The sequence below is a fragment of the Polypterus senegalus genome, chromosome 4 (assembly GCF_016835505.1).
Source record: "Polypterus senegalus isolate Bchr_013 chromosome 4, ASM1683550v1, whole genome shotgun sequence".
NCBI classification, from domain to species: domain Eukaryota; kingdom Metazoa; phylum Chordata; class Cladistia; order Polypteriformes; family Polypteridae; genus Polypterus; species Polypterus senegalus.
Window position 1 is genome coordinate 53,603,026 of NC_053157.1, and position 7,371 is coordinate 53,610,396.

General features: G+C 38.1%; 1 pseudogene; it reads right to left on the bottom strand.

The window, feature by feature from the left end:
• Nucleotides 1–943: 943 nt before the first annotated feature.
• LOC120529183 lies at nt 944–1,032 on the bottom strand (annotated as a pseudogene).
• Nucleotides 1,033–7,371: the final 6,339 nt, after the last annotated feature.

Here is a 7,371-nt window from a genome sequence, read left to right on the forward strand (position 1 = left end):
AGACCCACATCCGGTCCCTCACGGCGTCCCGGCCAGGTCGTTGCCCCTGGCATCCCTGACAACGTTTTTGATTGAACTATTAAAGTATTTTACATCCTTTCTACATAGTATTCCAATTGGCATTTGTTCTGCTAAGATGGTTTTAATCATCTTATTATTGTTCTGCTCTCAATGAAGAACCAAAGATTTTTTTGTAAAAGGACAGAGAGAATGATACCTGGTTAAAAAATATGCACCAGGGTGGAAAATCCAGAATATCAAACAAATCTTTCACCAATCCTAATTGCTAACCAGAAAATCAAAGTACGAAATGAATTTAGTAACTAGGAAGTCTTTAAACTAAAATAACCACACATAGCGCTCTTTGAACAACAATCTAAATACCGTCACACATCCTCAATTGCAACCTCCCGTTGGATGATGGAAGTGTCATCATAGTAATAGGAATGCCATTACCTAAAGAAGGCGACAAACACACCAAAACAAACATGTTGTCACAGAACAATGTGAAAAATTATAAAGCATTTAGACAGTAATTCAGAAAAATTAATTAATGGTCATTTTGTATTTCTTGGAGTAGAAAATCTCAGCAACAACTAATACTTTGCAGGACAAGATTATAGAAAGCTGGAGAAAAAGTAAAGAAATAATCTAATCATGACAGCTGTTTGCCTGGGTTGTTTTTATATAGAGCTTTTGAGACATCATTCATGTGTCCATATGCCATGAAGAAGCAACAATGTTCCAGCCATCTTGTACAATGAAGGATCATCAGTCACATAAAAAAACACAAGAATAACAAAGTAGTAGTTTATACAGAACAGGGTGAAAATGTATTCCATCTGCTGGAAACAGGCAAAAAAATGGAAGGAATTCATCCGTCTATTTCTAACCTACATTATATAATACTAGCTATGTTACCTGTCAAAGATAGTTAATAGAGTAAATTTTAAAATATTTCATATTTCTTGTCTGCAATGCTAATCTTCTCTGTATCGTTCCAATTTTAGTATATGTGCTGCCGAAGACCATGTCTTATGTGTGTGGGTCATTTTTCAGTATCCAAGTGGGACAGTCTTAGTCAGCATTTCCTGTCTCAAGTACATTCACATAAAGCATGTTTCTCAGACTTACCTCATTTTGAGACGAGCTGCTTGCCTCCTGTCCATCTTTTGACTACCACCAATGGTAGATGGGCCTCCATTTTTCCACTGTGAAAACATAATTTATATTTTTGAATTCGACTCTCAGCATTCATCTAACTGGCTTTTTGCGGTATCCTCGTGTGTTTTAACTTTTGTTGTTGGCGCTTCCTGTCTGAATCGCATTTGACTGAGCAACCAAGACCTAACTGGCCAATCAGGTTACTCAGAGGACACACATACACATACACATGCTCACACGCAGACAGTAATGTTTCATTGTATAAGCTGGATAAGTTTGTCCCAACTTAAGTTTTATTCCAACAGCATCAGACAAACACTCCAGAAAATTCAGCACTGTTATAAAACAATGCCAAGTGGTTTTTGTAATAACTGATGTGGCACAATGTTAAAACACTAATTGAAGTTATTGCTCTATGTTTATTGTTCCTGCTATCCAACCATCACATGACTGCAATATGACTAATGATGCCAAGTAACAATGTCAGACAGGCAGGGCCATAAGCAAACATCACGTGACAGGAGTGGTGCTTTGCAGATCCACAGCTCCTTCATGATAAAACAATTTCATTTTTATCAACCTCTATATCTGGACTTCTGGTTAACTGACCAAAAATTCTAATGAACTAATTCCAACTATCAGATTTAAAACTGTAAGGAAGGGGTCACGTATAATTATAAGAAAAACATGTATGGTAGTTTTGTGGAGCCTGGTTAGGGTAGAATTAGGTACAAAGAGCTGGACTAGAGCCCAGAAGTTAACAGTGTCTGCCTTGTTGAATGCTAAATGAGGTGTATAACGATATTCAACCCCCAGTGCATTTAAGTCCTTCAAATCTTTTTTAGGCTTAAAAAAGTGTTCCAGAAAAAAAAAATCACATATGGAACTTGTTAGTCCATTTAGTGGAGTAAAAACAGCTGAGTCCAAAACAAATATCTTAGTTAACAGAACAGCCCACATGGCCGGTATAAAAAGACCACTAAAAATGTTCATTAAGGCCACAAGAAGCATACGCATCACCAAAAGTGAAAGGTAAACATTCTAAATAAAGATCAAAACCATAACTGCCAAAGGAGATGAGAGGCAGAGAGTTAAACAGATGCATATTTACGTCAGGCCAGCATAACAGATTTGCTAACAAAAAAGAACTGTTCAGAAACAAAGCAGCCCTGGAAGTAGCAGGAGAGCTGCTGAGTTACTCTCCTCTAATTTCATTCTCGGCACTGGTGGAGCAAACACAGGAAGTTGATGTTGCTATGCATTACCTGTGTTGACCTCCCATTTAAAAGAGGCTTGCTTCAAATTTAACCCAAAGCCAATTGCTTATGAAAATGAAAGAGGACAGAGGAAAACAAACAAGTAAAAACCTGAGGAAGGAATTTGTTTAATCTTACCCGCTCTATGAAAAATGACAGAGCCTTACAGACATGCATATGAATGGTGGATACAAGTCATCGTTTAACTCCTAATGGAGACTGCAGCTGTGTGACCCATTTTGCTCTTTAAACTTTTCTTTCCAAGCACATTTTTAACTCAGCAGCCCATTCTGTGCAGACCGAATGTGGTCCAGCTTGAAATGCGCTTATGTTATTCCCTCCTTTGTTTCCAAAGTTGTACACAGCAGGAGCTCCAGATGAGATCAGCTTTCTTGTGCTTGGCTTAAAAGTAGGGTCAAAATCTAAGAAGTTAAACAACTCTGCTTCTGCAGGCTTTGAAAAGCAACATGATGATGCTGTCTGATCAACTGTGCCATAAAAATGGAGATATTAGTCAGCCAGTGGTGATCAAAGTGCACATCTTAGTCTACACTGTACTTTATAAAATGGACCCCTAAATCACATGAAGCAGAATCCCACAAATGGCTTGATGCCTCCTAAATTACATATTCCTCCTTCTCCTCCCTATCAGTTCTCACCTCTGTATCCCCTGTTTGGGTCTGGATCTAGTGCCATCAAATTGTAATCTCAGTGGGGCTTATGAAGTTTTATTCATTCCATACTCAATAAATACTGTAAAGAACAAAATGTTTTGGCAAAATGTCCACTCATCCATCCATCCATCCATCCATCCATCCATACTTTGCTTGTGGTTTGTGACACCATTGGTCTTCGCATATAAAATGGCTACAGCCATCAAAATCAGGTATCATTTGGTGGATCGGAAACCTGACAAACATGTACTTAGTGCCCATTTAGTTTGCAGAATCCACTTAGTATTAGTTTAGTGATGATTTTGACACCTTTTTTTTTTACTGCTCAGACCTATAAAGACATTTCATATTTTGGTTTCTTTCTGGTTTAGATTTATTCTCTTGCCTCTGCCCTTCTCCCTTCATCTCTTGACATTTCTTTCACCTCACAATAATCCTCAGACATTTTCCCACAGTGCCCATAACACTTCCACAAAAAGTGCTTAAATCTGTTTAGGGTTTAGAGCATAAGCCAGAAACCAGCTCTGGTCCATTGCAGAGCACCCTTATTTTCACACCATTGGTCACTCATTTGAACCAATTTACTGTTGGCAGTTAACCTAACATATACATGTATGTCTTTAGCTATCCAAGAAAAAAAACACTCTGGGACAATGGGGAAAATGTGCAAACTCCATACAAATAATTGATAGGCTAGGAGTGAAACTCTAAAGTCTGTGGCATTATCTCCTCCATTTTGAGTGTAATGTTCTTTGACTTATATATTCACGTGTTATGTTATTACTCTAATTTACCTTTCCTTATCAGTACCAAGTGATAATTACACAAATTTTGAATGTCGGCTAGAATTCCTTAACAAAGGTGCAGTTGATAGTTGTACTGCCTGACTTGTGCAGACCCCTGTGTTGGAATCCAGTCCTGTTCACTGTCTCTTTAGCATTTGCATATTCTCTGTCTCAGCTGGTTATTCTTCCACATCCCAAAGACGTGTTAAGTTAATTATTGATACTAAAGTTGCCTGATAGGAGTGAGTACGGATGCATCACAACAGTGGTCAGGCACACAACCCATTGAGCAGATAAAAAGGTGACAACAATATGTGTGAGCATGTCATGGTTTGAGGCACCAAATGTTAGGGAACATTTTCTGTAAACAAAAAGTAGTCATGAGCCACCATTATAGATTAATCCAAAGATGGATGTCCTTTATTTACACCAGGATGCTGGAGCCACCATGTGCTCTTGTTTAATACAGCACGACAGATTATTCATTCTTAACAGAAAAGCTTCTTTTCTTAGTTTGGTTCATTTACTGTACATTTTTACATAACATTGTCAGGGAAGCATTTTAATTACACCAATCAGATAAATGGTATGAACTTTGTACACTCCTATGTCTTAGAATTATGTAAAGATCCCAAAACAGTTAAACAGGTTAAATGTCTTGGGTGAATAATCTGGTCCATTGAATATGACTTCTTATATGTAAATTATTATCTGAGAAGATAATAAAAAGTTAAAATGTCATATGATCTCATTTCTAATTTGATGTGCTCGTACAAATGAGGTCAGGATGACTTAGTTTAATAGGAAGGTACTTTACAATTTCATACAGTGAGTATTTTCCTTACACTCCCCATCGAGTGTTGGTTCAATGCTACTGGTAAATCTAACCAGATTAGAAATTTAATTAATTATTCCTTACACTCATAATATGAAAGAAGTTGTTCCGCTGTGGCAACCCCTAGCGGGAGCAGCCGAAATAAGAAGAAGATTTCTTACACTCATAAGGTGTGTTTTTAGAGCTTTATTCATTCACTTTCTGACCCTAACTGATCCAATACAGGATTACAACTTCAGCGTGCAAGAGAGGAGTAAACCTTGAACAGAGACTCAGTTCTTTATCAATTATTGCTTAAATATAGTATATGATATGCACACAAAATCTTTATATATAATACGCTACCATGGCTGTTCGTTTGTCTGAATTTAAATCACCTGTAGCTCGCAAACTGTTTGAACTATTGACCTGAAATTTGGTACATATATACTACGCAACCTCTACTGTCCACATTCAGGGTGACTTTTATTCCTCTTTCTATTTTTATTTTACTTTATTGTAGAATCAACTCTCGGCAACAGGGCGGCTGTGTGGCGCATGCGTACTGGTGCCGTTCTCATCCCAACCACCTTTACCGTCATTTCCTCTACCTCTTCATATCTTATATCATTCCTGAGGCAGATTGAAGACTTAAGTGTCAGCTTAAGTGAAATATTAAGAAAAATGGACTAAGTAATTTCAACACAAACACTGACAATCATTTTTAACGGGAAAATATGCCGACTAAAGAACAGAAGAAGCAGGCCACTAGGGTTTAGAAAAGAAGAGCTGCTCAGGAAGCAGCAAGCACATCAACCTCTGAGCAAACAAATGGTAAACATACAGAGAAAGAGGATGAAAACTATAAGTCAAGTGTATTCACTGCACGTTAACGCGTAGTGCTCCTTTACTGGTTATGTTATAAACTAGGCTGACCCGCCTTTTAAGGCGACCGACTTTTAAGTTGACCACTTCTTAAGGCAATTCAATATGTAGATCAATCTGATAATTTATACAAACTCATTAATTTGGTTATATAGCATTTGAGCGGTATTACTTTAATACTCATAGTTTCTGTTATTTTTGTGATGAAATTGAAACTTTTTTTCTATATTGAGGTCGCCCTTTTGAACCCCCCTGATATTTACTACGCGGTGAGGCATTTGTACTCCATCAACATTAATTATTTCCAGAGACATAATTTTGTCTATTTTTCCAGCGCATCGCGCACAAAAGCAAAGGAACGATGAGAACACCAGAACTCGGCTCACAGCATGTCGCTTCGTACCGCAAGCTGCAAGTAGTAAGTCTGTGATAAGCGGAATACCGCTACGCTTTCCACTCACAGGACGGTAGGACAATACCAACCGCTTTTATATAGTAAGAAAGAAGAAGAAGATATCGCACAGTCTGGAGTAGAAAATCATCTTTTACCTGGAAAAACGAAACTACAAATCCCATCTTGCATTGCAAAATGGACGGGGCGTGTGTGAAACTCCGCGCCTGCGTAGCACTCACGGGATGGAAGGACAATCCCGACTGCTTTTATATAAAAGGATTACACATTCTCCCTTTGTCTGAGTGGGTCATTCTGCAAGTACTTATTTAAAAAAAACTCTCAACTGACCCATTATAAGTGATTAAAGGTACATCTGAGTTTATGCTGTGATTGACAGACTAGTGTTCTGTCCAGGTACAGGTCCTGTCTTGTGCCCAAAAATCTGACTTTATAAAATCTGGTGTACTGTGATCCCTAATACGAGGGGATCCTAATAAAGTTAGGAAATGGGATTTATTAGGAAATGGAACAAACCTTAAGAAAATTGATAATGTCATTTCTCAACGTAATTTCCTCCTGTCTCAATGCACTTGCGCCACCTATCTGGAAGTGCCTACATTCCAGCAGAAAAAAAGGTTTTGTCTTGTCCTCGCAATCTCTCGTGCACCGCTTTCTACACGTTGTCATCTGTCTTAAATCGGCGATCACTCAGATGTTTTTTTAGTGGTCCAAAAAAAAGGTGGAAATCACAGTGCTAAATCTGAATAGCAGACTTCACATTGGTCTTCATCAAGTCACAGTAACTTGCACTAGTGACTGTAGTACCCCTCAGTATGTCGTGTTCAACAATAACTCTGGTGCACTTATTCTGCTGGAATCCAGGCACTTCTAGGAAGGTAGTGCAAGTGCATTGAGAAGGGTGGAGAGAACATTGAGAAATGACATTATCAGTTTTGTTAAGGTTTGTTCCATTTTCTAACAAATTGCATTTTCTAATTTTAGCTTGACTCCCCTTCGTGTTTATACCCTGTAAAGGACTTTTCTATGTAACAGACAAAACACAAAATACGTTGAGTATCCCTAATCTGAAATTCCAAAATTTGGAAATGCTCCAAACTCTGAAACTTTTTCAACGCCGACATAATGACACAAGTGGAAAATTCCACACTAAGAGTCTCTTTTATAAGACTTTGCTTGGATTCAAGTATAAAAATATTCCTATGCCAAAAAGTGGATATGAATAATATATGTGCATATTCAAAACAGACTTATTCTTTCAGGGCGGTTTGGGGGTGTTGGGGAGTCTTCTGTGGCATTTTGAGTGCCACGAAGCAATTAGACGCATCAAGTGCCATGGGGAAACAATGCACAATTAACGATGTAGGTGATGAAACATCGC